At 50.5% G+C, this 18,997-nt stretch overlaps 65 non-coding genes across 65 annotated transcripts; all 65 read left to right on the top strand.

The window, feature by feature from the left end:
• Positions 1-10: 10 nt before the first annotated feature.
• On the top strand, positions 11-82 carry TRNAE-CUC (transfer RNA glutamic acid (anticodon CUC)). Its single transcript has one exon. It is a non-coding gene; the product is annotated as a tRNA-Glu (tRNA).
• A 633-nt stretch (positions 83-715) lies between these two features.
• Positions 716-787, top strand: TRNAE-CUC (transfer RNA glutamic acid (anticodon CUC)). Its single transcript has one exon. It is a non-coding gene; the product is annotated as a tRNA-Glu (tRNA).
• A 163-nt stretch (positions 788-950) lies between these two features.
• Positions 951-1,022, top strand: TRNAE-CUC (transfer RNA glutamic acid (anticodon CUC)). Its single transcript has one exon. It is a non-coding gene; the product is annotated as a tRNA-Glu (tRNA).
• Positions 1,023-1,185: 163 nt separating this feature from the next.
• On the top strand, positions 1,186-1,257 carry TRNAE-CUC (transfer RNA glutamic acid (anticodon CUC)). Its single transcript has one exon. It is a non-coding gene; the product is annotated as a tRNA-Glu (tRNA).
• Positions 1,258-1,420: 163 nt separating this feature from the next.
• Positions 1,421-1,492, top strand: TRNAE-CUC (transfer RNA glutamic acid (anticodon CUC)). The gene has a single exon. It is a non-coding gene; the product is annotated as a tRNA-Glu (tRNA).
• A 163-nt stretch (positions 1,493-1,655) lies between these two features.
• On the top strand, positions 1,656-1,727 carry TRNAE-CUC (transfer RNA glutamic acid (anticodon CUC)). Its single transcript has one exon. It is a non-coding gene; the product is annotated as a tRNA-Glu (tRNA).
• Positions 1,728-1,890: 163 nt separating this feature from the next.
• On the top strand, positions 1,891-1,962 carry TRNAE-CUC (transfer RNA glutamic acid (anticodon CUC)). Its single transcript has one exon. It is a non-coding gene; the product is annotated as a tRNA-Glu (tRNA).
• Positions 1,963-2,595: 633 nt separating this feature from the next.
• TRNAE-CUC (transfer RNA glutamic acid (anticodon CUC)) lies at positions 2,596-2,667 on the top strand. Its single transcript has one exon. It is a non-coding gene; the product is annotated as a tRNA-Glu (tRNA).
• Positions 2,668-2,830: 163 nt separating this feature from the next.
• Positions 2,831-2,902, top strand: TRNAE-CUC (transfer RNA glutamic acid (anticodon CUC)). The gene has a single exon. It is a non-coding gene; the product is annotated as a tRNA-Glu (tRNA).
• A 163-nt stretch (positions 2,903-3,065) lies between these two features.
• TRNAE-CUC (transfer RNA glutamic acid (anticodon CUC)) lies at positions 3,066-3,137 on the top strand. Its single transcript has one exon. It is a non-coding gene; the product is annotated as a tRNA-Glu (tRNA).
• A 771-nt stretch (positions 3,138-3,908) lies between these two features.
• TRNAE-CUC (transfer RNA glutamic acid (anticodon CUC)) lies at positions 3,909-3,980 on the top strand. The gene has a single exon. It is a non-coding gene; the product is annotated as a tRNA-Glu (tRNA).
• A 163-nt stretch (positions 3,981-4,143) lies between these two features.
• TRNAE-CUC (transfer RNA glutamic acid (anticodon CUC)) lies at positions 4,144-4,215 on the top strand. The gene has a single exon. It is a non-coding gene; the product is annotated as a tRNA-Glu (tRNA).
• A 163-nt stretch (positions 4,216-4,378) lies between these two features.
• Positions 4,379-4,450, top strand: TRNAE-CUC (transfer RNA glutamic acid (anticodon CUC)). The gene has a single exon. It is a non-coding gene; the product is annotated as a tRNA-Glu (tRNA).
• A 163-nt stretch (positions 4,451-4,613) lies between these two features.
• TRNAE-CUC (transfer RNA glutamic acid (anticodon CUC)) lies at positions 4,614-4,685 on the top strand. The gene has a single exon. It is a non-coding gene; the product is annotated as a tRNA-Glu (tRNA).
• Positions 4,686-4,848: 163 nt separating this feature from the next.
• TRNAE-CUC (transfer RNA glutamic acid (anticodon CUC)) lies at positions 4,849-4,920 on the top strand. The gene has a single exon. It is a non-coding gene; the product is annotated as a tRNA-Glu (tRNA).
• A 163-nt stretch (positions 4,921-5,083) lies between these two features.
• Positions 5,084-5,155, top strand: TRNAE-CUC (transfer RNA glutamic acid (anticodon CUC)). Its single transcript has one exon. It is a non-coding gene; the product is annotated as a tRNA-Glu (tRNA).
• A 163-nt stretch (positions 5,156-5,318) lies between these two features.
• On the top strand, positions 5,319-5,390 carry TRNAE-CUC (transfer RNA glutamic acid (anticodon CUC)). The gene has a single exon. It is a non-coding gene; the product is annotated as a tRNA-Glu (tRNA).
• A 163-nt stretch (positions 5,391-5,553) lies between these two features.
• Positions 5,554-5,625, top strand: TRNAE-CUC (transfer RNA glutamic acid (anticodon CUC)). Its single transcript has one exon. It is a non-coding gene; the product is annotated as a tRNA-Glu (tRNA).
• Positions 5,626-5,788: 163 nt separating this feature from the next.
• Positions 5,789-5,860, top strand: TRNAE-CUC (transfer RNA glutamic acid (anticodon CUC)). The gene has a single exon. It is a non-coding gene; the product is annotated as a tRNA-Glu (tRNA).
• Positions 5,861-6,396: 536 nt separating this feature from the next.
• TRNAE-CUC (transfer RNA glutamic acid (anticodon CUC)) lies at positions 6,397-6,468 on the top strand. Its single transcript has one exon. It is a non-coding gene; the product is annotated as a tRNA-Glu (tRNA).
• A 163-nt stretch (positions 6,469-6,631) lies between these two features.
• On the top strand, positions 6,632-6,703 carry TRNAE-CUC (transfer RNA glutamic acid (anticodon CUC)). Its single transcript has one exon. It is a non-coding gene; the product is annotated as a tRNA-Glu (tRNA).
• Positions 6,704-6,865: 162 nt separating this feature from the next.
• On the top strand, positions 6,866-6,937 carry TRNAE-CUC (transfer RNA glutamic acid (anticodon CUC)). The gene has a single exon. It is a non-coding gene; the product is annotated as a tRNA-Glu (tRNA).
• A 163-nt stretch (positions 6,938-7,100) lies between these two features.
• TRNAE-CUC (transfer RNA glutamic acid (anticodon CUC)) lies at positions 7,101-7,172 on the top strand. Its single transcript has one exon. It is a non-coding gene; the product is annotated as a tRNA-Glu (tRNA).
• A 163-nt stretch (positions 7,173-7,335) lies between these two features.
• TRNAE-CUC (transfer RNA glutamic acid (anticodon CUC)) lies at positions 7,336-7,407 on the top strand. Its single transcript has one exon. It is a non-coding gene; the product is annotated as a tRNA-Glu (tRNA).
• Positions 7,408-7,805: 398 nt separating this feature from the next.
• Positions 7,806-7,877, top strand: TRNAE-CUC (transfer RNA glutamic acid (anticodon CUC)). The gene has a single exon. It is a non-coding gene; the product is annotated as a tRNA-Glu (tRNA).
• Positions 7,878-8,040: 163 nt separating this feature from the next.
• On the top strand, positions 8,041-8,112 carry TRNAE-CUC (transfer RNA glutamic acid (anticodon CUC)). Its single transcript has one exon. It is a non-coding gene; the product is annotated as a tRNA-Glu (tRNA).
• Positions 8,113-8,275: 163 nt separating this feature from the next.
• Positions 8,276-8,347, top strand: TRNAE-CUC (transfer RNA glutamic acid (anticodon CUC)). The gene has a single exon. It is a non-coding gene; the product is annotated as a tRNA-Glu (tRNA).
• A 162-nt stretch (positions 8,348-8,509) lies between these two features.
• On the top strand, positions 8,510-8,581 carry TRNAE-CUC (transfer RNA glutamic acid (anticodon CUC)). Its single transcript has one exon. It is a non-coding gene; the product is annotated as a tRNA-Glu (tRNA).
• Positions 8,582-8,744: 163 nt separating this feature from the next.
• Positions 8,745-8,816, top strand: TRNAE-CUC (transfer RNA glutamic acid (anticodon CUC)). Its single transcript has one exon. It is a non-coding gene; the product is annotated as a tRNA-Glu (tRNA).
• Positions 8,817-8,979: 163 nt separating this feature from the next.
• TRNAE-CUC (transfer RNA glutamic acid (anticodon CUC)) lies at positions 8,980-9,051 on the top strand. Its single transcript has one exon. It is a non-coding gene; the product is annotated as a tRNA-Glu (tRNA).
• Positions 9,052-9,214: 163 nt separating this feature from the next.
• TRNAE-CUC (transfer RNA glutamic acid (anticodon CUC)) lies at positions 9,215-9,286 on the top strand. The gene has a single exon. It is a non-coding gene; the product is annotated as a tRNA-Glu (tRNA).
• A 163-nt stretch (positions 9,287-9,449) lies between these two features.
• Positions 9,450-9,521, top strand: TRNAE-CUC (transfer RNA glutamic acid (anticodon CUC)). The gene has a single exon. It is a non-coding gene; the product is annotated as a tRNA-Glu (tRNA).
• A 163-nt stretch (positions 9,522-9,684) lies between these two features.
• TRNAE-CUC (transfer RNA glutamic acid (anticodon CUC)) lies at positions 9,685-9,756 on the top strand. The gene has a single exon. It is a non-coding gene; the product is annotated as a tRNA-Glu (tRNA).
• A 163-nt stretch (positions 9,757-9,919) lies between these two features.
• TRNAE-CUC (transfer RNA glutamic acid (anticodon CUC)) lies at positions 9,920-9,991 on the top strand. The gene has a single exon. It is a non-coding gene; the product is annotated as a tRNA-Glu (tRNA).
• Positions 9,992-10,154: 163 nt separating this feature from the next.
• On the top strand, positions 10,155-10,226 carry TRNAE-CUC (transfer RNA glutamic acid (anticodon CUC)). Its single transcript has one exon. It is a non-coding gene; the product is annotated as a tRNA-Glu (tRNA).
• Positions 10,227-10,388: 162 nt separating this feature from the next.
• On the top strand, positions 10,389-10,460 carry TRNAE-CUC (transfer RNA glutamic acid (anticodon CUC)). The gene has a single exon. It is a non-coding gene; the product is annotated as a tRNA-Glu (tRNA).
• Positions 10,461-10,623: 163 nt separating this feature from the next.
• Positions 10,624-10,695, top strand: TRNAE-CUC (transfer RNA glutamic acid (anticodon CUC)). Its single transcript has one exon. It is a non-coding gene; the product is annotated as a tRNA-Glu (tRNA).
• Positions 10,696-10,858: 163 nt separating this feature from the next.
• Positions 10,859-10,930, top strand: TRNAE-CUC (transfer RNA glutamic acid (anticodon CUC)). The gene has a single exon. It is a non-coding gene; the product is annotated as a tRNA-Glu (tRNA).
• Positions 10,931-11,093: 163 nt separating this feature from the next.
• Positions 11,094-11,165, top strand: TRNAE-CUC (transfer RNA glutamic acid (anticodon CUC)). The gene has a single exon. It is a non-coding gene; the product is annotated as a tRNA-Glu (tRNA).
• A 163-nt stretch (positions 11,166-11,328) lies between these two features.
• Positions 11,329-11,400, top strand: TRNAE-CUC (transfer RNA glutamic acid (anticodon CUC)). Its single transcript has one exon. It is a non-coding gene; the product is annotated as a tRNA-Glu (tRNA).
• Positions 11,401-11,563: 163 nt separating this feature from the next.
• On the top strand, positions 11,564-11,635 carry TRNAE-CUC (transfer RNA glutamic acid (anticodon CUC)). Its single transcript has one exon. It is a non-coding gene; the product is annotated as a tRNA-Glu (tRNA).
• Positions 11,636-12,033: 398 nt separating this feature from the next.
• On the top strand, positions 12,034-12,105 carry TRNAE-CUC (transfer RNA glutamic acid (anticodon CUC)). The gene has a single exon. It is a non-coding gene; the product is annotated as a tRNA-Glu (tRNA).
• A 389-nt stretch (positions 12,106-12,494) lies between these two features.
• On the top strand, positions 12,495-12,566 carry TRNAE-CUC (transfer RNA glutamic acid (anticodon CUC)). Its single transcript has one exon. It is a non-coding gene; the product is annotated as a tRNA-Glu (tRNA).
• Positions 12,567-12,729: 163 nt separating this feature from the next.
• TRNAE-CUC (transfer RNA glutamic acid (anticodon CUC)) lies at positions 12,730-12,801 on the top strand. Its single transcript has one exon. It is a non-coding gene; the product is annotated as a tRNA-Glu (tRNA).
• Positions 12,802-12,964: 163 nt separating this feature from the next.
• On the top strand, positions 12,965-13,036 carry TRNAE-CUC (transfer RNA glutamic acid (anticodon CUC)). The gene has a single exon. It is a non-coding gene; the product is annotated as a tRNA-Glu (tRNA).
• A 163-nt stretch (positions 13,037-13,199) lies between these two features.
• TRNAE-CUC (transfer RNA glutamic acid (anticodon CUC)) lies at positions 13,200-13,271 on the top strand. Its single transcript has one exon. It is a non-coding gene; the product is annotated as a tRNA-Glu (tRNA).
• A 163-nt stretch (positions 13,272-13,434) lies between these two features.
• On the top strand, positions 13,435-13,506 carry TRNAE-CUC (transfer RNA glutamic acid (anticodon CUC)). Its single transcript has one exon. It is a non-coding gene; the product is annotated as a tRNA-Glu (tRNA).
• A 163-nt stretch (positions 13,507-13,669) lies between these two features.
• Positions 13,670-13,741, top strand: TRNAE-CUC (transfer RNA glutamic acid (anticodon CUC)). Its single transcript has one exon. It is a non-coding gene; the product is annotated as a tRNA-Glu (tRNA).
• A 163-nt stretch (positions 13,742-13,904) lies between these two features.
• Positions 13,905-13,976, top strand: TRNAE-CUC (transfer RNA glutamic acid (anticodon CUC)). Its single transcript has one exon. It is a non-coding gene; the product is annotated as a tRNA-Glu (tRNA).
• Positions 13,977-14,365: 389 nt separating this feature from the next.
• TRNAE-CUC (transfer RNA glutamic acid (anticodon CUC)) lies at positions 14,366-14,437 on the top strand. Its single transcript has one exon. It is a non-coding gene; the product is annotated as a tRNA-Glu (tRNA).
• Positions 14,438-14,600: 163 nt separating this feature from the next.
• On the top strand, positions 14,601-14,672 carry TRNAE-CUC (transfer RNA glutamic acid (anticodon CUC)). The gene has a single exon. It is a non-coding gene; the product is annotated as a tRNA-Glu (tRNA).
• Positions 14,673-15,070: 398 nt separating this feature from the next.
• TRNAE-CUC (transfer RNA glutamic acid (anticodon CUC)) lies at positions 15,071-15,142 on the top strand. The gene has a single exon. It is a non-coding gene; the product is annotated as a tRNA-Glu (tRNA).
• A 163-nt stretch (positions 15,143-15,305) lies between these two features.
• On the top strand, positions 15,306-15,377 carry TRNAE-CUC (transfer RNA glutamic acid (anticodon CUC)). Its single transcript has one exon. It is a non-coding gene; the product is annotated as a tRNA-Glu (tRNA).
• A 163-nt stretch (positions 15,378-15,540) lies between these two features.
• TRNAE-CUC (transfer RNA glutamic acid (anticodon CUC)) lies at positions 15,541-15,612 on the top strand. The gene has a single exon. It is a non-coding gene; the product is annotated as a tRNA-Glu (tRNA).
• A 163-nt stretch (positions 15,613-15,775) lies between these two features.
• Positions 15,776-15,847, top strand: TRNAE-CUC (transfer RNA glutamic acid (anticodon CUC)). Its single transcript has one exon. It is a non-coding gene; the product is annotated as a tRNA-Glu (tRNA).
• A 163-nt stretch (positions 15,848-16,010) lies between these two features.
• On the top strand, positions 16,011-16,082 carry TRNAE-CUC (transfer RNA glutamic acid (anticodon CUC)). Its single transcript has one exon. It is a non-coding gene; the product is annotated as a tRNA-Glu (tRNA).
• Positions 16,083-16,471: 389 nt separating this feature from the next.
• On the top strand, positions 16,472-16,543 carry TRNAE-CUC (transfer RNA glutamic acid (anticodon CUC)). Its single transcript has one exon. It is a non-coding gene; the product is annotated as a tRNA-Glu (tRNA).
• A 163-nt stretch (positions 16,544-16,706) lies between these two features.
• Positions 16,707-16,778, top strand: TRNAE-CUC (transfer RNA glutamic acid (anticodon CUC)). The gene has a single exon. It is a non-coding gene; the product is annotated as a tRNA-Glu (tRNA).
• A 398-nt stretch (positions 16,779-17,176) lies between these two features.
• TRNAE-CUC (transfer RNA glutamic acid (anticodon CUC)) lies at positions 17,177-17,248 on the top strand. Its single transcript has one exon. It is a non-coding gene; the product is annotated as a tRNA-Glu (tRNA).
• Positions 17,249-17,411: 163 nt separating this feature from the next.
• On the top strand, positions 17,412-17,483 carry TRNAE-CUC (transfer RNA glutamic acid (anticodon CUC)). Its single transcript has one exon. It is a non-coding gene; the product is annotated as a tRNA-Glu (tRNA).
• Positions 17,484-17,646: 163 nt separating this feature from the next.
• Positions 17,647-17,718, top strand: TRNAE-CUC (transfer RNA glutamic acid (anticodon CUC)). The gene has a single exon. It is a non-coding gene; the product is annotated as a tRNA-Glu (tRNA).
• A 163-nt stretch (positions 17,719-17,881) lies between these two features.
• TRNAE-CUC (transfer RNA glutamic acid (anticodon CUC)) lies at positions 17,882-17,953 on the top strand. The gene has a single exon. It is a non-coding gene; the product is annotated as a tRNA-Glu (tRNA).
• Positions 17,954-18,116: 163 nt separating this feature from the next.
• On the top strand, positions 18,117-18,188 carry TRNAE-CUC (transfer RNA glutamic acid (anticodon CUC)). Its single transcript has one exon. It is a non-coding gene; the product is annotated as a tRNA-Glu (tRNA).
• Positions 18,189-18,577: 389 nt separating this feature from the next.
• On the top strand, positions 18,578-18,649 carry TRNAE-CUC (transfer RNA glutamic acid (anticodon CUC)). The gene has a single exon. It is a non-coding gene; the product is annotated as a tRNA-Glu (tRNA).
• Positions 18,650-18,812: 163 nt separating this feature from the next.
• Positions 18,813-18,884, top strand: TRNAE-CUC (transfer RNA glutamic acid (anticodon CUC)). Its single transcript has one exon. It is a non-coding gene; the product is annotated as a tRNA-Glu (tRNA).
• The last annotated feature ends 113 nt before the right edge of the window (positions 18,885-18,997 follow it).

The following is an 18,997-nucleotide window of genomic DNA, read 5'->3' as shown; positions in this document are numbered from 1 at the left end:
TCCCAACTTTTCCCTGGTGGTCTAGTGGCTAGGATTCGGCGCTCTCACCGCCGCGGCCCGGGTTCGATTCCCGGTCAGGGAAGTCCTCTTTTCAATCTTCAGAAACTAATAAACAGCATCCGTATTTTCTCAGTCGGTATCCTCCCTGGTGGTCTAGTGGCTTGCATTTTGCGCGCTTGCTTTTTGATTTTTCCAGAGCTTTCTCAGTAAATCTGCTCTCTGGTGGGCAAAAAGCTCCCAACTTTTCCCTGGTTGTCTAGTGGCTAGGATTCGGCGCTCTCACCGCCGCGGCCCGGGTTCGATTCCCGGTCAGGGAAGTCCTCTTTTCAATCTTCAGATACTAATAAACTGCATTCGTATTTTCTCAGTCGGTATCCTCCCTGGTGGTCTAGTGGCTTGCATTTTGCGCGCTTGCTTTTTGACGTTTCCAGAGCTTTCTCAGTAAATCTGCTCTCTGGTGTGCAAAAAGTTCCCAACTCTTCCCTGGTGGTCTAGTGGCTAGGATTCGGCGTTCTCACCGCCGCGGCCCGGGTTTGATTCCCGGTCAGGGAAGTCCTCTTTTCACTCTTCAGAAACTAATAAACAGCATCCGTATTTTCTCAGTCGGTATCCTCCCTGGTGGTCTAGTGGCTTGCATTTTGCGCACTTGCTTTTTGATTTTTCCAGAGCTTTCTCAGTAAATCTGGTTCCTGGTGGGCAAAAAGTTCCCAACTTTTCCCTGGTGGTCTAGTGGCTAGGATTCGGCGCTCTCACTGCCGCGGCCCGGGTTCGATTCCCGGTCAGGGAAGTCCTCTTTTCAATCTTCAGATACTAATAAACTGCATTCGTATTTTCTCAGTCGGTATCCTCCCTGGTGGTCTAGTGGCTAGCATTTTGCGCGCTTGCTTTTTGACGTTTCCAGAGCTTTCTCAGTAAATCTGCTCTCTGGTGTGCAAAAAGTTCCCAACTCTTCCCTGGTGGTCTAGTGGCTAGGATTCGGCGTTCTCACCGCCGCGGCCCGGGTTCGATTCCCGGTCAGGGAAGTCCTCTTTTCAATCTTCAGATACTAATAAACTGCATTCGTATTTTCTCAGTCGGTATCCTCCCTGGTGGTCTAGTGGCTAGCATTTTGCGCGCTTGCTTTTTGACGTTTCCAGAGCTTTCTCAGTAAATCTGATCTCTGGTGTGCAAAAAGTTCCCAACTCTTCCCTGGTGGTCTAGTGGCTAGGATTCGGCGTTCTCACCGCCGCGGCCCGGGTTCGATTCCCGGTCAGGGAAGTCCTCTTTTCAATCTTCAGAAACTAATAAACAGCATCCGTATTTTCTCAGTCGGTATCCTCCCTGGTGGTCTAGTGGCTTGCATTTTGCGCGCTTGCTTTTTGATTTTTCCAGAGCTTTCTCAGTAAATCTGCTCTCTGGTGGGCAAAAAGCTCCCAACTTTTCCCTGGTGGTCTAGTGGCTAGGATTCGGCGCTCTCACCGCCGCGGCCCGGGTTCGATTCCCGGTCAGGGAAGTCCTCTTTTCAATCTTCAGAAACTAATAAACAGCATCCGTATTTTCTCAGTCGATATCCTCCCTGGTGGTCTAGTGGCTAGCATTTTGCGCGCTTGCTTTTTGACGTTTCCAGAGCTTTCTCAGTAAATCTGCTCTCTGGTGGGCAACAAGTTCCCAACTCTTCCCTGGTGGTCTAGTGGCTAGGATTCGGCGCTCTCACCGCCGCGGCCCGGGTTCGATTCCCGGTCAGGGAAGTCCTCTTTTCAATCTTCAGAAACTAATAAACAGCATCCGTATTTTCTCAGTCGGTATCCTCCCTGGTGGTCTAGTGGCTTGCATTTTGCGCACTTGCTTTTTGATTTTTCCAGAGCTTTCTCAGTAAATCTGGTTCCTGGTGGGCAAAAAGTTCCCAACTTTTCCCTGGTGGTCTAGTGGCTAGGATTCGGCGTTCTCACCGCCGCGGCCCGGGTTCGATTCCCGGTCAGGGAAGTCCTCTTTTCACTCTTCAGAAACTAATAAACAGCATCCGTATTTTCTCAGTCGGTATCCTACCTGGTGGTCTAGTGGCTAGCATTTTGCGCGCTTGCTTTTTGACGTTTCCAGAGCTTTCTCAGTAAATCTGCTCTCTGGTGGGCAACAAGTTCCCAACTCTTCCCTGGTGGTCTAGTGGCTAGGATTCGGCGCTCTCACCGCCGCGGCCCGGGTTCGATTCCCGGTCAGGTAAGTCCTCTTTTCAATCTTCAGAAACTAATAAACAGCATCCGTATTTTCTCAGTCGGTATCCTCCCTGGTGGTCTAGTGGCTTGCATTTTGCGCGCTTGCTTTTTGATTTTTCCAGAGCTTTCTCAGTAAATCTGGTTTCTGGTGGGCAAAAAGCTCCCAACTTTTCCCTGGTGGTCTAGTGACTAGGATTCGGCGCTCTCACCGCCGCGGCCCGGGTTCGATTCCCGGTCAGGGAAGTCCTCTTTTCAATCTTCAGATACTAATAAACTGCATTCGTATTTTCTCAGTCGGTATCCTCCCTGGTGGTCTAGTGGCTAGCATTTTGCGCGCTTGCTTTTTGACGTTTCCAGAGCTTTCTCAGTAAATCTGCTCTCTGGTGTGCAAAAAGTTCCCAACTCTTCCCTGGTGGTCTAGTGGCTAGGATTCGGCGTTCTCACCGCCGCGGCCCGGGTTCGATTCCCGGTCAGGGAAGTCCTCTTTTCACTCTTCAGAAACTAATAAACAGCATCCGTATTTTCTCAGTCGGTATCCTCCCTGGTGGTCTAGTGGCTTGCATTTTGCGCGCTTGCTTTTTGATTTTTCCAGAGCTTTCTCAGTAAATCTGCTCTCTGGTGGGCAAAAAGCTCCCAACTTTTCCCTGGTGGTCTAGTGGCTAGGATTCGGCGCTCTCACCGCCGCGGCCCGGGTTCGATTCCCGGTCAGGGAAGTCCTCTTATCAATCTTCAGATACTAATAAACAGCATCCGTATTTTCTCAGTCGGTATCCTCCCTGGTGGTCTAGTGGCTTGCATTTTGCGCGCTTACTGTTTGACATTTCCAGAGCTTTCTCAGTAAATCTGATTTCTGGTGGGCAAAAAGCTCCCAACTTTTCCCTGGTGGTCTAGTGGCTAGGATTCGGCGCTCTCACCGCCGCGGCCCGGGTTCGATTCCCGGTCAGGGAAGTCCTCTTTTCAATCTTCAGAAACTAATAAACAGCATTCGTATTTTCTTGGTCGATATCCTCCCTGGTGGTCTAGTGGCTAGGACTAAGATTCGGCGCTCTCACCGCCGCGGCCCGGGTTCGATTCCCGGTCAGGGAAGTCCTCTTTTCAATCTTCAGAAACTAATAAACAGCATCCGTATTTTCTCAGTCGATATCCTCCCTGGTGGTCTAGTGGCTAGCATTTTGCGCGCTTGCTTTTTGACGTTTCCAGAGCTTTCTCAGTAAATCTGCTCTCTGGTGGGCAACAAGTTCCCAACTCTTCCCTGGTGGTCTAGTGGCTAGGATTCGGCGCTCTCACCGCCGCGGCCCGGGTTCGATTCCCGATCAGGGAAGTCCTTTTTTCAATCTTCAGAAACTAATAAACAGCATCCGTATTTTCTCAGTCGGTATCCTCCCTGGTGGTCTAGTGGCTTGCATTTTGCGCGCTTGCTTTTTGATTTTTCCAGAGCTTTCTCAGTAAATCTGCTCTCTGGTGGGCAAAAAGCTCCCAACTTTTCCCTGGTGGTCTAGTGGGTAGGATTCGGCGCTCTCACCGCCGCGGCCCGGGTTCAATTTCCGGTCAGGGAAGTCCTCTTTTCAATCTTCAGAAACTAATAAACAGCATCCGTATTTTCTCAGTCGGTATCCTCCCTGGTGGTCTAGTGGCTTGCATTTTGCGCGCTTGCTTTTTGATTTTTCCAGAGCTTTCTCAGTAAATCTGGTTTCTGGTGGGCAAAAAGCTCCCAACTTTTCCCTGGTGGTCTAGTGGCTAGGATTCGGCGCTCTCACCGCCGCGGCCCGGGTTTGATTCCCGGTCAGGGAAGTCCTCTTTTCAATCTTCAGATACTAATAAACTGCATTCGTATTTTCTCAGTCGGTATCCTCCCTGGTGGTCTAGTGGCTAGCATTTTGCGCGCTTGCTTTTTGACGTTTCCAGAGCTTTCTCAGTAAATCTGGTTTCTGGTGGGCAAAAAGCTCCCAACTTTTCCCTGGTGGTCTAGTGGCTAGGATTCGGCGCTCTCACCGCCGCGGCCCGGGTTTGATTCCCGGTCAGGGAAGTCCTCTTTTCAATCTTCAGATACTAATAAACTGCATTCGTATTTTCTCAGTCGGTATCCTCCCTGGTGGTCTAGTGGCTAGCATTTTGCGCGCTTGCTTTTTGACGTTTCCAGAGCTTTCTCAGTAAATCTGCTCTCTGGTGTGCAAAAAGTTCCCAACTCTTCCCTGGTGGTCTAGTGGCTAGGATTCGGCGTTCTCACCGCCGCGGCCCGGGTTCGATTCCCGGTCAGGGAAGTCCCCTTTTCACTCTTCAGAAACTAATAAACAGCATCCGTATTTTCTCAGTCGGTATCCTCCCTGGTGGTCTAGTGGCTTGCATTTTGCGCGCTTGCTTTTTGATTTTTCCAGAGCTTTCTCAGTAAATCTGCTCTCTGGTGGGCAAAAAGCTCCCAACTTTTCCCTGGTGGTCTAGTGGCTAGGATTCGGCGCTCTCACCGCCGCGGCCCGGGTTCGATTCCCGGTCAGGGAAGTCCTCTTTTCAATCTTCAGAAACTAATAAACAGCATCCGTATTTTCTCAGTCGATATCCTCCCTGGTGGTCTAGTGGCTAGCATTTTGCGCGCTTGCTTTTTGACGTTTCCAGAGCTTTCTCAGTAAATCTGCTCTCTGGTGTGCAAAAAGTTCCCAACTCTTCCCTGGTGGTCTAGTGGCTAGGATTCGGCGTTCTCACCGCCGCGGCCCGGGTTCGATTCCCGGTCAGGGAAGTCCTCTTTTCAATCTTCAGATACTAATAAACAGCATCCGTATTTTCTCAGTCGGTATCCTCCCTGGTGGTCTAGTGGCTTGCATTTTGCGCGCCTACTTGTTGACTTTTCCAGAGCTTTCTCAGTAAATCTGCTCTCTGGTGGGCAAAAAGCTCCCAACTTTTCCCTGGTGGTCTAGTGGCTAGGATTCGGCGCTCTCACCGCCGCGGCCCGGGTTCGATTCCCGGTCAGGGAAGTCCTCTTTTCACTCTTCAGAAACTAATAAACAGCATCCGTATTTTCTCAGTCGATATCCTCCCTGGTGGTCTAGTGGCTAGCATTTTGCGCGCTTGCTTTTTGACGTTTCCAGAGCTTTCTCAGTAAATCTGCTCTCTGGTGGGCAACAAGTTCCCAACTCTTCCCTGGTGGTCTAGTGGCTAGGATTCGGCGCTCTCACCGCCGCGGCCCGGGTTCGATTCCCGGTCAGGGAAGTCCTCTTTTCAATCTTCAGAAACTAATAAACAGCATCCGTATTTTCTCAGTCGGTATCCTCCCTGGTGGTCTAGTGGCTTGCATTTTGCGCACTTGCTTTTTGATTTTTCCAGAGCTTTCTCAGTAAATCTGGTTCCTGGTGGGCAAAAAGTTCCCAACTTTTCCCTGGTGGTCTAGTGGCTAGGATTCGGCGCTCTCACCGCCGCGGCCCGGGTTCGATTCCCGGTCAGGGAAGTCCTCTTTTCACTCTTCAGAAACTAATAAACAGCATCCGTATTTTCTCAGTCGGTATCCTCCCTGGTGGTCTAGTGGCTTGCATTTTGCGCGCTTGCTTTTTGATTTTTCCAGAGCTTTCTCAGTAAATCTGCTCTCTGGTGGGCAAAAAGCTCCCAACTTTTCCCTGGTGGTCTAGTGGCTAGGATTCGGCGCTCTCACCGCCGCGGCCCGGGTTCGATTCCCGGTCAGGGAAGTCCTCTTTTCAATCTTCAGAAACTAATAAACAGCATTCGTATTTTCTTGGTCGATATCCTCCCTGGTGGTCTAGTGGCTAGGACTAAGATTCGGCGCTCTCACCGCCGCGGCCCGGGTTCGATTCCCGGTCAGGGAAGTCCTCTTTTCAATCTTCAGAAACTAATAAACAGCATCCGTATTTTCTCAGTCGATATCCTCCCTGGTGGTCTAGTGGCTAGCATTTTGCGCGCTTGCTTTTTGACGTTTCCAGAGCTTTCTCAGTAAATCTGCTCTCTGGTGGGCAACAAGTTCCCAACTCTTCCCTGGTGGTCTAGTGGCTAGGATTCGGCGCTCTCACCGCCGCGGCCCGGGTTCGATTCGCGATCAGGGAAGTCCTTTTTTCAATCTTCAGAAACTAATAAACAGCATCCGTATTTTCTCAGTCGGTATCCTCCCTGGTGGTCTAGTGGCTTGCATTTTGCGCGCTTGCTTTTTGATTTTTCCAGAGCTTTCTCAGTAAATCTGCTCTCTGGTGGGCAAAAAGCTCCCAACTTTTCCCTGGTGGTCTAGTGGCTAGGATTCGGCGCTCTCACCGCCGCGGCCCGGGTTCGATTCCCGGTCAGGGAAGTCCTCTTTTCAATCTTCAGAAACTAATAAACAGCATCCGTATTTTCTCAGTCGATATCCTCCCTGGTGGTCTAGTGGCTAGCATTTTGCGCGCTTGCTTTTTGACGTTTCCAGAGCTTTCTCAGTAAATCTGCTCTCTGGTGTGCAAAAAGTTCCCAACTCTTCCCTGGTGGTCTAGTGGCTAGGATTCGGCGTTCTCACCGCCGCGGCCCGGGTTCGATTCCCGGTCAGGGAAGTCCTCTTTTCACTCTTCAGAAACTAATAAACAGCATCCGTATTTTCTCAGTCGGTATCCTCCCTGGTGGTCTAGTGGCTTGCATTTTGCGCGCTTGCTTTTTGATTTTTCCAGAGCTTACTCAGTAAATCTGCTCTCTGGTGGGCAAATGCTCCCAACTTTTCCCTGGTGGTCTAGTGGCTAGGATTCGGCGCTCTCACCGCCGCGGCCCGGGTTCGATTCCCGGTCAGGGAAGTCCTCTTTTCAATCTTCAGATACTAATAAACAGCATCCGTATTTTCTCAGTCGGTATCCTCCCTGGTGGTCTAGTGGCTTGCATTTTGCGCGCCTACTTGTTGACTTTTCCAGAGCTTTCTCAGTAAATCTGCTCTCTGGTGGGCAAAAAGCTACCAACTTTTCCCTGGTGGTCTAGTGGCTAGGATTCGGCGCTCTCACCGCCGCGGCCCGGGTTCGATTCCCGGTCAGGGAAGTCCTCTTTTCACTCTTCAGAAACTAATAAACAGCATCCGTATTTTCTCAGTCGATATCCTCCCTGGTGGTCTAGTGGCTAGCATTTTGCGCGCTTGCTTTTTGACGTTTCCAGAGCTTTCTCAGTAAATCTGCTCTCTGGTGGGCAACAAGTTCCCAACTCTTCCCTGGTGGTCTAGTGGCTAGGATTCGGCGCTCTCACCGCCGCGGCCCGGGTTCGATTCCCGGTCAGGGAAGTCCTCTTTTCAATCTTCAGAAACTAATAAACAGCATCCGTATTTTCTCAGTCGGTATCCTCCCTGGTGGTCTAGTGGCTTGCATTTTGCGCGCTTGCTTTTTGATTTTTCCAGAGCTTTCTCAGTAAATCTGGTTTCTGGTGGGCAAAAAGCTCCCAACTTTTCCCTGGTGGTCTAGTGACTAGGATTCGGCGCTCTCACCGCCGCGGCCCGGGTTCGATTCCCGGTCAGGGAAGTCCTCTTTTCAATCTTCAGATACTAATAAACTGCATTCGTATTTTCTCAGTCGGTATCCTCCCTGGTGGTCTAGTGGCTAGCATTTTGCGCGCTTGCTTTTTGACGTTTCCAGAGCTTTCTCAGTAAATCTGCTCTCTGGTGTGCAAAAAGTTCCCAACTCTTCCCTGGTGGTCTAGTGGCTAGGATTCGGCGTTCTCACCGCCGCGGCCCGGGTTCGATTCCCGGTCAGGGAAGTCCCCTTTTCACTCTTCAGAAACTAATAAACAGCATCCGTATTTTCTCAGTCGGTATCCTCCCTGGTGGTCTAGTGGCTTGCATTTTGCGCGCTTGCTTTTTGATTTTTCCAGAGCTTTCTCAGTAAATCTGCTCTCTGGTGGGCAAAAAGCTCCCAACTTTTCCCTGGTGGTCTAGTGGCTAGGATTCGGCGCTCTCACCGCCGCGGCCCGGGTTCGATTCCCGGTCAGGGAAGTCCTCTTTTCAATCTTCAGAAACTAATAAACAGCATCCGTATTTTCTCAGTCGATATCCTCCCTGGTGGTCTAGTGGCTAGCATTTTGCGCGCTTGCTTTTTGACGTTTCCAGAGCTTTCTCAGTAAATCTGCTCTCTGGTGTGCAAAAAGTTCCCAACTCTTCCCTGGTGGTCTAGTGGCTAGGATTCGGCGTTCTCACCGCCGCGGCCCGGGTTCGATTCCCGGTCAGGGAAGTCCTCTTTTCACTCTTCAGAAACTAATAAACAGCATCCGTATTTTCTCAGTCGGTATCCTCCCTGGTGGTCTAGTGGCTTGCATTTTGCGCGCTTGCTTTTTGATTTTTCCAGAGCTTACTCAGTAAATCTGCTCTCTGGTGGGCAAATGCTCCCAACTTTTCCCTGGTGGTCTAGTGGCTAGGATTCGGCGCTCTCACCGCCGCGGCCCGGGTTTGATTCCCGGTCAGGGAAGTCCTCTTTTCAATCTTCAGATACTAATAAACAGCATCCGTATTTTCTCAGTCGGTATCCTCCCTGGTGGTCTAGTGGCTTGCATTTTGCGCGCCTACTTGTTGACTTTTCCAGAGCTTTCTCAGTAAATCTGCTCTCTGGTGGGCAAAAAGCTCCCAACTTTTCCCTGGTGGTCTAGTGGCTAGGATTCGGCGCTCTCACCGCCGCGGCCCGGGTTCGATTCCCGGTCAGGGAAGTCCTCTTTTCACTCTTCAGAAACTAATAAACAGCATCCGTATTTTCTCAGTCGGTATCCTCCCTGGTGGTCTAGTGGCTTGCATTTTGCGCACTTGCTTTTTGATTTTTCCAGAGCTTTCTCAGTAAATCTGGTTCCTGGTGGGCAAAAAGTTCCCAACTTTTCCCTGGTGGTCTAGTGGCTAGGATTCGGCGCTCTCACCGCCGCGGCCCGGGTTCGATTCCCGGTCAGGGAAGTCGTATTTTCAATCTTCAGAAACTAATAAACAGCATCCGTATTTTCTCAGTCGGTATCCTCCCTGGTGGTCTAGTGGCTTGCATTTTGCGCACTTGCTTTTTGATTTTTCCAGAGCTTTCTCAGTAAATCTGGTTCCTGGTGGGCAAAAAGTTCCCAACTTTTCCCTGGTGGTCTAGTGGCTAGGATTCGGCGTTCTCACCGCCGCGGCCCGGGTTCGATTCCCGGTCAGGGAAGTCCTCTTTTCACTCTTCAGAAACTAATAAACAGCATCCGTATTTTCTCAGTCGGTATCCTCCCTGGTGGCCTAGTGGCTTGCATTTTGCGCGCTTGCTTTTTGATTTTTCCAGAGCTTTCTCAGTAAATCTGCTCTCTGGTGGGCAAAAAGCTCCCAACTTTTCCCTGGTGGTCTAGTGGCTAGGATTCGGCGCTCTCACCGCCGCGGCCCGGGTTCGATTCCCGGTCAGGGAAGTCCTCTTTTCAATCTTCAGATACTAATAAACTGCATTCGTATTTTCTCAGTCGGTATCCTCCCTGGTGGTCTAGTGGCTAGCATTTTGCGCGCTTGCTTTTTGACGTTTCCAGAGCTTTCTCAGTAAATCTGCTCTCTGGTGTGCAAAAAGTTCCCAACTCTTCCCTGGTGGTCTAGTGGCTAGGATTCGGCGTTCTCACCGCCGCGGCCCGGGTTCGATTCCCGGTCAGGGAAGTCCCCTTTTCACTCTTCAGAAACTAATAAACAGCATCCGTATTTTCTCAGTCGGTATCCTCCCTGGTGGTCTAGTGGCTTGCATTTTGCGCGCTTGCTTTTTGATTTTTCCAGAGCTTTCTCAGTAAATCTGCTCTCTGGTGGGCAAAAAGCTCCCAACTTTTCCCTGGTGGTCTAGTGGCTAGGATTCGGCGCTCTCACCGCCGCGGCCCGGGTTCGATTCCCGGTCAGGGAAGTCCTCTTTTCAATCTTCAGAAACTAATAAACAGCATCCGTATTTTCTCAGTCGATATCCTCCCTGGTGGTCTAGTGGCTAGCATTTTGCGCGCTTGCTTTTTGACGTTTCCAGAGCTTTCTCAGTAAATCTGCTCTCTGGTGTGCAAAAAGTTCCCAACTCTTCCCTGGTGGTCTAGTGGCTAGGATTCGGCGTTCTCACCGCCGCGGCCCGGGTTCGATTCCCGGTCAGGGAAGTCCTCTTTTCACTCTTCAGAAACTAATAAACAGCATCCGTATTTTCTCAGTCGGTATCCTCCCTGGTGGTCTAGTGGCTTGCATTTTGCGCGCTTGCTTTTTGATTTTTCCAGAGCTTACTCAGTAAATCTGCTCTCTGGTGGGCAAATGCTCCCAACTTTTCCCTGGTGGTCTAGTGGCTAGGATTCGGCGCTCTCACCGCCGCGGCCCGGGTTTGATTCCCGGTCAGGGAAGTCCTCTTTTCAATCTTCAGATACTAATAAACAGCATCCGTATTTTCTCAGTCGGTATCCTCCCTGGTGGTCTAGTGGCTTGCATTTTGCGCGCCTACTTGTTGACTTTTCCAGAGCTTTCTCAGTAAATCTGCTCTCTGGTGGGCAAAAAGCTCCCAACTTTTCCCTGGTGGTCTAGTGGCTAGGATTCGGCGCTCTCACCGCCGCGGCCCGGGTTCGATTCCCGGTCAGGGAAGTCCTCTTTTCACTCTTCAGAAACTAATAAACAGCATCCGTATTTTCTCAGTCGGTATCCTCCCTGGTGGTCTAGTGGCTTGCATTTTGCGCACTTGCTTTTTGATTTTTCCAGAGCTTTCTCAGTAAATCTGGTTCCTGGTGGGCAAAAAGTTCCCAACTTTTCCCTGGTGGTCTAGTGGCTAGGATTCGGCGCTCTCACCGCCGCGGCCCGGGTTCGATTCCCGGTCAGGGAAGTCGTATTTTCAATCTTCAGAAACTAATAAACAGCATCCGTATTTTCTCAGTCGGTATCCTCCCTGGTGGTCTAGTGGCTTGCATTTTGCGCACTTGCTTTTTGATTTTTCCAGAGCTTTCTCAGTAAATCTGGTTCCTGGTGGGCAAAAAGTTCCCAACTTTTCCCTGGTGGTCTAGTGGCTAGGATTCGGCGTTCTCACCGCCGCGGCCCGGGTTCGATTCCCGGTCAGGGAAGTCCTCTTTTCACTCTTCAGAAACTAATAAACAGCATCCGTATTTTCTCAGTCGGTATCCTCCCTGGTGGCCTAGTGGCTTGCATTTTGCGCGCTTGCTTTTTGATTTTTCCAGAGCTTTCTCAGTAAATCTGCTCTCTGGTGGGCAAAAAGCTCCCAACTTTTCCCTGGTGGTCTAGTGGCTAGGATTCGGCGCTCTCACCGCCGCGGCCCGGGTTCGATTCCCGGTCAGGGAAGTCCTCTTTTCAATCTTCAGATACTAATAAACAGCATCCGTATTTTCTCAGTCGGTATCCTCCCTGGTGGTCTAGTGGCTAGCATTTTGCGCGCCTACTTGTTGACTTTTCCAGAGCTTTCTCAGTAAATCTGCTCTCTGGTGGGCAAAAAGCTCCCAACTTTTCCCTGGTGGTCTAGTGGCTAGGATTCGGCGCTCTCACCGCCGCGGCCCGGGTTCGATTCCCGGTCAGGGAAGTCCTCTTTTCAATCTTCAGAAACTAATAAACAGCATCCGTATTTTCTCAGTCGATATCCTCCCTGGTGGTCTAGTGGCTAGCATTTTGCGCGCTTGCTTTTTGACGTTTCCAGAGCTTTCTCAGTAAATCTGCTCTCTGGTGGGCAACAAGTTCCCAACTCTTCCCTGGTGGTCTAGTGGCTAGTATTCGGCGCTCTCACCGCCGCGGCCCGGGTTCGATTCCCGGTCAGGGAAGTCCTCTTTTCAATCTTCAGAAACTAATAAACAGCATCCGTATTTTCTCAGTCGGTATCCTCCCTGGTGGTCTAGTGGCTTGCATTTTGCGCACTTGCTTTTTGATTTTTCCAGAGCTTTCTCAGTAAATCTGGTTCCTGGTGGGCAAAAAGTTCCCAACTTTTCCCTGGTGGTCTAGTGGCTAGGATTCGGCGCTCTCACCGCCGCGGCCCGGGTTCGATTCCCGGTCAGGGAAGTCCTCTTTTCAATCTTCAGAAACTAATAAACAGCATCCGTATTTTCTCAGTCGGTATCCTCCCTGGTGGTCTAGTGGCTAGCATTTTGCGCGCTTGCTTTTTGACGTTTCCAGAGCTTTCTCAGTAAATCTGCTCTCTGGTGTGCAAAAAGTTCCCAACTCTTCCCTGGTGGTCTAGTGGCTAGGATTCGGCATTCTCACCGCCGCGGCCCGGGTTCGATTCCCGGTCAGGGAAGTCCTCTTTTCACTCTTCAGAAACTAATAAACAGCATCCGTATTTTCTCAGTCCCTGGTGGTCTAGTGGCTTGCATTTTGCGCGCTTGCTTTTTGATTTTTCCAGAGCTTTCTCAGTAAATCTGCTCTCTGGTGGGCAAAAAGCTCCCAACTTTTCCCTGGTGGTCTAGTGGCTAGGATTCGGCGCTCTCACCGCCGCGGCCCGGGTTCGATTCCCGGTCAGGGAAGTCCTCTTTTCAATCTTCAGATACTAATAAACAGCATCCGTATTTTCTCAGTCGGTATCCTCCCTGGTGGTCTAGTGGCTTGCATTTTGCGCGCTTACTGTTTGACATTTCCAGAGCTTTCTCAGTAAATCTGGTTTCTGGTGGGCAAAAAGCTTCCAACTTTTCCCTGGTGGTCTAGTGGCTAGGATTCGGCGCTCTCACCGCCGCGGCCCGGGTTCGATTCCCGGTCAGGGAAGTCCTCTTTTCAATCTTCAGAAACTAATAAACAGCATTCGTATTTTCTTGGTCGATATCCTCCCTGGTGGTCTAGTGGCTTGCATTTTGCGCACTTGCTTTTTGATTTTTCCAGAGCTTTCTCAGTAAATCTGGTTCCTGGTGGGCAAAAAGTTCCCAACTTTTCCCTGGTGGTCTAGTGGCTAGGATTCGGCGCTCTCACCGCCGCGGCCCGGGTTCGATTCCCGGTCAGGGAAGTCCTCTTTTCAATCTTCAGATACTAATAAACTGCATTCGTATTTTCTCAGTCGGTATCCTCCCTGGTGGTCTAGTGGCTAGCATTTTGCGCGCTTGCTTTTTGACGTTTCCAGAGCTTTCTCAGTAAATCTGCTCTCTGGTGTGCAAAAAGTTCCCAACTCTTCCCTGGTGGTCTAGTGGCTAGGATTCGGCGTTCTCACCGCCGCGGCCCGGGTTCGATTCCCGGTCAGGGAAGTCCTCTTTTCACTCTTCAGAAACTAATAAACAGCATCCGTATTTTCTCAGTCGGTATCCTCCCTGGTGGTCTAGTGGCTAGCATTTTGCGCGCTTGCTTTTTGACGTTTCCAGAGCTTTCTCAGTAAATCTGCTCTCTGGTGGGCAACAAGTTCCCAACTCTTCCCTGGTGGTCTAGTGGCTAGGATTCGGCGCTCTCACCGCCGCGGCCCGGGTTCGATTCCCGGTCAGGGAAGTCATCTTTTCAATCTTCAGAAACTAATAAACAGCATCCGTATTTTCTCAGTCGATATCCTCCCTGGTGGTCTAGTGGCTAGCATTTTGCGCGCTTGCTTTTTGACGTTTCCAGAGCTTTCTCAGTAAATCTGCTCTCTGGTGGGCAACAAGTTCCCAACTCTTCCCTGGTGGTCTAGTGGCTAGGATTCGGCGCTCTCACCGCCGCGGCCCGGGTTCGATTCCCGGTCAGGGAAGTCCTCTTTTCAATCTTCAGAAACTAATAAACAGCATCCGTATTTTCTCAGTCGGTATCCTCCCTGGTGGTCTAGTGGCTTGCATTTTGCGCGCTTGCTTTTTGATTTTTCCAGAGCTTTCTCAGTAAATCTGGTTCCTGGTGGGCAACAAGTTCCCAACTCTTCCCTGGTGGTCTAGTGGCTAGGATTCGGCGCTCTCACCGCCGCGGCCCGGGTTCGATTCCCGGTCAGGGAAGTCCTCTTTTCAATCTTCAGAAACTAATAAACAGCATCCGTATTTTCTCAGTCGGTATCCTCCCTGGTGGTCTAGTGGCTAGCATTTTGCGCGCTTGCTTTTTGACGTTTCCAGAGCTTTCTCAGTAAATCTGCTCTCTGGTGTGCAAAAAGTTCCCAACTCTTCCCTGGTGGTCTAGTGGCTAGGATTCGGCATTCTCACCGCCGCGGCCCGGGTTCGATTCCCGGTCAGGGAAGTCCTCTTTTCACTCTTCAGAAACTAATAAACAGCATCCGTATTTTCTCAGTCCCTGGTGGTCTAGTGGCTTGCATTTTGCGCGCTTGCTTTTTGATTTTTCCAGAGCTTTCTCAGTAAATCTGCTCTCTGGTGGGCAAAAAGCTCCCAACTTTTCCCTGGTGGTCTAGTGGCTAGGATTCGGCGCTCTCACCGCCGCGGCCCGGGTTCGATTCCCGGTCAGGGAAGTCCTCTTTTCAATCTTCAGATACTAATAAACAGCATCCGTATTTTCTCAGTCGGTATCCTCCCTGGTGGTCTAGTGGCTTGCATTTTGCGCGCTTACTGTTTGACATTTCCAGAGCTTTCTCAGTAAATCTGGTTTCTGGTGGGCAAAAAGCTTCCAACTTTTCCCTGGTGGTCTAGTAGCTAGGATTCGGCGCTCTCACCGCCGCGGCCCGGGTTCGATTCCCGGTCAGGGAAGTCCTCTTTTCAATCTTCAGAAACTAATAAACAGCATTCGTATTTTCTTGGTCGATATCCTCCCTGGTGGTCTAGTGGCTTGCATTTTGCGCACTTGCTTTTTGATTTTTCCAGAGCTTTCTCAGTAAATCTGGTTCCTGGTGGGCAAAAAGTTCCCAACTTTTCCCTGGTGGTCTAGTGGCTAGGATTCGGCGCTCTCACCGCCGCGGCCCAGGTTCGATTCCCGGTCAGGGAAGTCCTCTTTTCAATCTTCAGAAACTAATAAACAGCATCCGTATTTTCTCAGTCGGTATCCTCCCTGGTGGTCTAGTGGCTTGCATTTTGCGCGCTTGCTTTTTGATTTTTCCAGAGCTTTCTCAGTAAATCTGGTTCCTGGTGGGCAAAAAGTTCCCAACTTTTCCCTGGTGGTCTAGTGGCTAGGATTCGGCGCTCTCACCGCCGCGGCCCGGGTTCGATTCCCGGTCAGGGAAGTCGTATTTTCAATCTTCAGAAACTAATAAACAGCATCCGTATTTTCTCAGTCGGTATCCTCCCTGGTGGTCTAGTGGCTTGCATTTTGCGCACTTGCTTTTTGATTTTTCCAGAGCTTTCTCAGTAAATCTGGTTCCTGGTGGGCAAAAAGTTCCCAACTTTTCCCTGGTGGTCTAGTGGCTAGGATTCGGCGCTCTCACCGCCGCGGCCCGGGTTCGATTCCCGGTCAGGGAAGTCCTCTTTTCAATCTTCAGATACTAATAAACAGCATCCGTATTTTCTCAGTCGGTATCCTCCCTGGTGGTCTAGTGGCTAGCATTTTGCGCGCCTACTTGTTGACTTTTCCAGAGCTTTCTCAGTAAATCTGCTCTCTGGTGGGCAAAAAGCTCCCAACTTTTCCCTGGTGGTCTAGTGGCTAGGATTCGGCGCTCTCACCGCCGCGGCCCGGGTTCGATTCCCGGTCAGGGAAGTCCTCTTTTCAATCTTCAGAAACTAATAAACAGCATCCGTATTTTCTCAGTCGATATCCTCCCTGGTGGTCTAGTGGCTAGCATTTTGCGCGCTTGCTTTTTGACGTTTCCAGAGCTTTCTCAGTAAATCTGCTCTCTGGTGGGCAACAAGTTCCCAACTCTTCCCTGGTGGTCTAGTGGCTAGGATTCGGCGCTCTCACCGCCGCGGCCCGGGTTCGATTCCCGGTCAGGGAAGTCCTCTTTTCAATCTTCAGAAACTAATAAACAGCATCCGTATTTTCTCAGTCGGTATCCTCCCTGGTGGTCTAGTGGCTTGCATTTTGCGCACTTGCTTTTTGATTTTTCCAGAGCTTTCTCAGTAAATCTGGTTCCTGGTGGGCAAAAAGTTCCCAACTTTTCCCTGGTGGTCTAGTGGCTAGGATTCGGCGCTCTCACCGCCGCGGCCCGGGTTCGATTCCCGGTCAGGGAAGTCCTCTTTTCAATCTTCAGAAACTAATAAACAGCATCCGTATTTTCTCAGTCGGTATCCTCCCTGGTGGTCTAGTGGCTAGCATTTTGCGCGCTTGCTTTTTGACGTTTCCAGAGCTTTCTCAGTAAATCTGCTCTCTGGTGTGCAAAAAGTTCCCAACTCTTCCCTGGTGGTCTAGTGGCTAGGATTCGGCATTCTCACCGCCGCGGCCCGGGTTCGATTCCCGGTCAGGGAAGTCCTCTTTTCACTCTTCAGAAACTAATAAACAGCATCCGTATTTTCTCAGTCCCTGGTGGTCTAGTGGCTTGCATTTTGCGCGCTTGCTTTTTGATTTTTCCAGAGCTTTCTCAGTAAATCTGCTCTCTGGTGGGCAAAAAGCTCCCAACTTTTCCCTGGTGGTCTAGTGGCTAGGATTCGGCGCTCTCACCGCCGCGGCCCGGGTTCGATTCCCGGTCAGGGAAGTCCTCTTTTCAATCTTCAGATACTAATAAACAGCATCCGTATTTTCTCAGTCGGTATCCTCCCTGGTGGTCTAGTGGCTTGCATTTTGCGCGCTTACTGTTTGACATTTCCAGAGCTTTCTCAGTAAATCTGGTTTCTGGTGGGCAAAAAGCTTCCAACTTTTCCCTGGTGGTCTAGTGGCTAGGATTCGGCGCTCTCACCGCCGCGGCCCGGGTTCGATTCCCGGTCAGGGAAGTCCTCTTTTCAATCTTCAGAAACTAATAAACAGCATTCGTATTTTCTTGGTCGATATCCTCCCTGGTGGTCTAGTGGCTTGCATTTTGCGCACTTGCTTTTTGATTTTTCCAGAGCTTTCTCAGTAAATCTGGTTCCTGGTGGGCAAAAAGTTCCCAACTTTTCCCTGGTGGTCTAGTGGCTAGGATTCGGCGCTCTCACCGCCGCGGCCCAGGTTCGATTCCCGGTCAGGGAAGTCCTCTTTTCAATCTTCAGAAACTAATAAACAGCATCCGTATTTTCTCAGTCGGTATCCTCCCTGGTGGTCTAGTGGCTTGCATTTTGCGCGCTTGCTTTTTGATTTTTCCAGAGCTTTCTCAGTAAATCTGGTTCCTGGTGGGCAAAAAGTTCCCAACTTTTCCCTGGTGGTCTAGTGGCTAGGATTCGGCGCTCTCACCGCCGCGGCCCGGGTTCGATTCCCGGTCAGGGAAGTCCTCTTTTCAATCTTCAGAAACTAATAAACAGCATCCGTATTTTCTCAGTCGGTATCCTCCCTGGTGGTCTAGTGGCTTGCATTTTGCGCGCTTGCTTTTTGATTTTTCCAGAGCTTTCTCAGTAAATCTGCTCTCTGGTGTGCAAAAAGTTCCCAACTCTTCCCTGGTGGTCTAGTGGCTAGGATTCGGCGTTCTCACCGCCGCGGCCCGGGTTCGATTCCCGGTCAGGGAAGTCCTCTTTTCACTCTTCAGAAACTAATAAACAGCATCCGTATTTTCTCAGTCGGTATCCTCCCTGGTGGTCTAGTGGCTAGCATTTTGCGCGCTTGCTTTTTGACGTTTCCAGAGCTTTCTCAGTAAATCTGCTCTCTGGTGGGCAACAAGTTCCCAACTCTTCCCTGGTGGTCTAGTGGCTAGGATTCGGCGCTCTCACCGCCGCGGCCCGGGTTCGATTCCCGGTCAGGGAAGTCATCTTTTCAATCTTCAGAAACTAATAAACAGCATCCGTATTTTCTCAGTCGATATCCTCCCTGGTGGTCTAGTGGCTAGCATTTTGCGCGCTTGCTTTTTGACGTTTCCAGAGCTTTCTCAGTAAATCTGCTCTCTGGTGGGCAACAAGTTCCCAACTCTTCCCTGGTGGTCTAGTGGCTAGGATTCGGCGCTCTCACCGCCGCGGCCCGGGTTCGATTCCCGGTCAGGGAAGTCCTCTTTTCAATCTTCAGAAACTAATAAACAGCATCCGTATTTTCTCAGTCGGTATCCTCCCTGGTGGTCTAGTGGCTTGCATTTTGCGCGCTTGCTTTTTGATTTTTCCAGAGCTTTCTCAGTAAATCTGGTTCCTGGTGGGCAACAAGTTCCCAACTCTTCCCTGGTGGTCTAGTGGCTAGGATTCGGCGCTCTCACCGCCGCGGCCCGGGTTCGATTCCCGGTCAGGGAAGTCCTCTTTTCAATCTTCAGAAACTAATAAACAGCATCCGTATTTTCTCAGTCGGTATCCTCCCTGGTGGTCTAGTGGCTAGCATTTTGCGCGCTTGCTTTTTGACGTTTCCAGAGCTTTCTCAGTAAATCTGCTCTCTGGTGGGCAAAAAGTTCCCAACTCTTCCCTGGTGGTCTAGTGGCTAGGATTCGGCATTCTCACCGCCGCGGCCCGGGTTCGATTCCCGGTCAGGGAAGTCCTCTTTTCACTCTTCAGAAACTAATAAACAGCATCCGTATTTTCTCAGTCCCTGGTGGTCTAGTGGCTTGCATTTTGCGCGCTTGCTTTTTGATTTTTCCAGAGCTTTCTCAGTAAATCTGCTCTCTGGTGGGCAAAAAGCTCCCAACTTTTCCCTGGTGGTCTAGTGGCTAGGATTCGGCGCTCTCACCGCCGCGGCCCGGGTTCGATTCCCGGTCAGGGAAGTCCTCTTTTCAATCTTCAGATACTAATAAACAGCATCCGTATTTTCTCAGTCGGTATCCTCCCTGGTGGTCTAGTGGCTTGCATTTTGCGCGCTTACTGTTTGACATTTCCAGAGCTTTCTCAGTAAATCTGGTTTCTGGTGGGCAAAAAGCTTCCAACTTTTCCCTGGTGGTCTAGTGGCTAGGATTCGGCGCTCTCACCGCCGCGGCCCGGGTTCGATTCCCGGTCAGGGAAGTCCTCTTTTCAATCTTCAGAAACTAATAAACAGCATTCGTATTTTCTTGGTCGATATCCTCCCTGGTGGTCTAGTGGCTTGCATTTTGCGCACTTGCTTTTTGATTTTTCCA

The sequence above is a fragment of the Hyla sarda genome, unplaced genomic scaffold, assembly GCF_029499605.1.
Source record: "Hyla sarda isolate aHylSar1 unplaced genomic scaffold, aHylSar1.hap1 scaffold_490, whole genome shotgun sequence".
NCBI lineage: Eukaryota > Metazoa > Chordata > Amphibia > Anura > Hylidae > Hyla > Hyla sarda.
The sequence above is the reverse complement of the archived record's forward strand: the minus strand, read 5'-3'. Positions and strand labels throughout refer to the sequence as shown.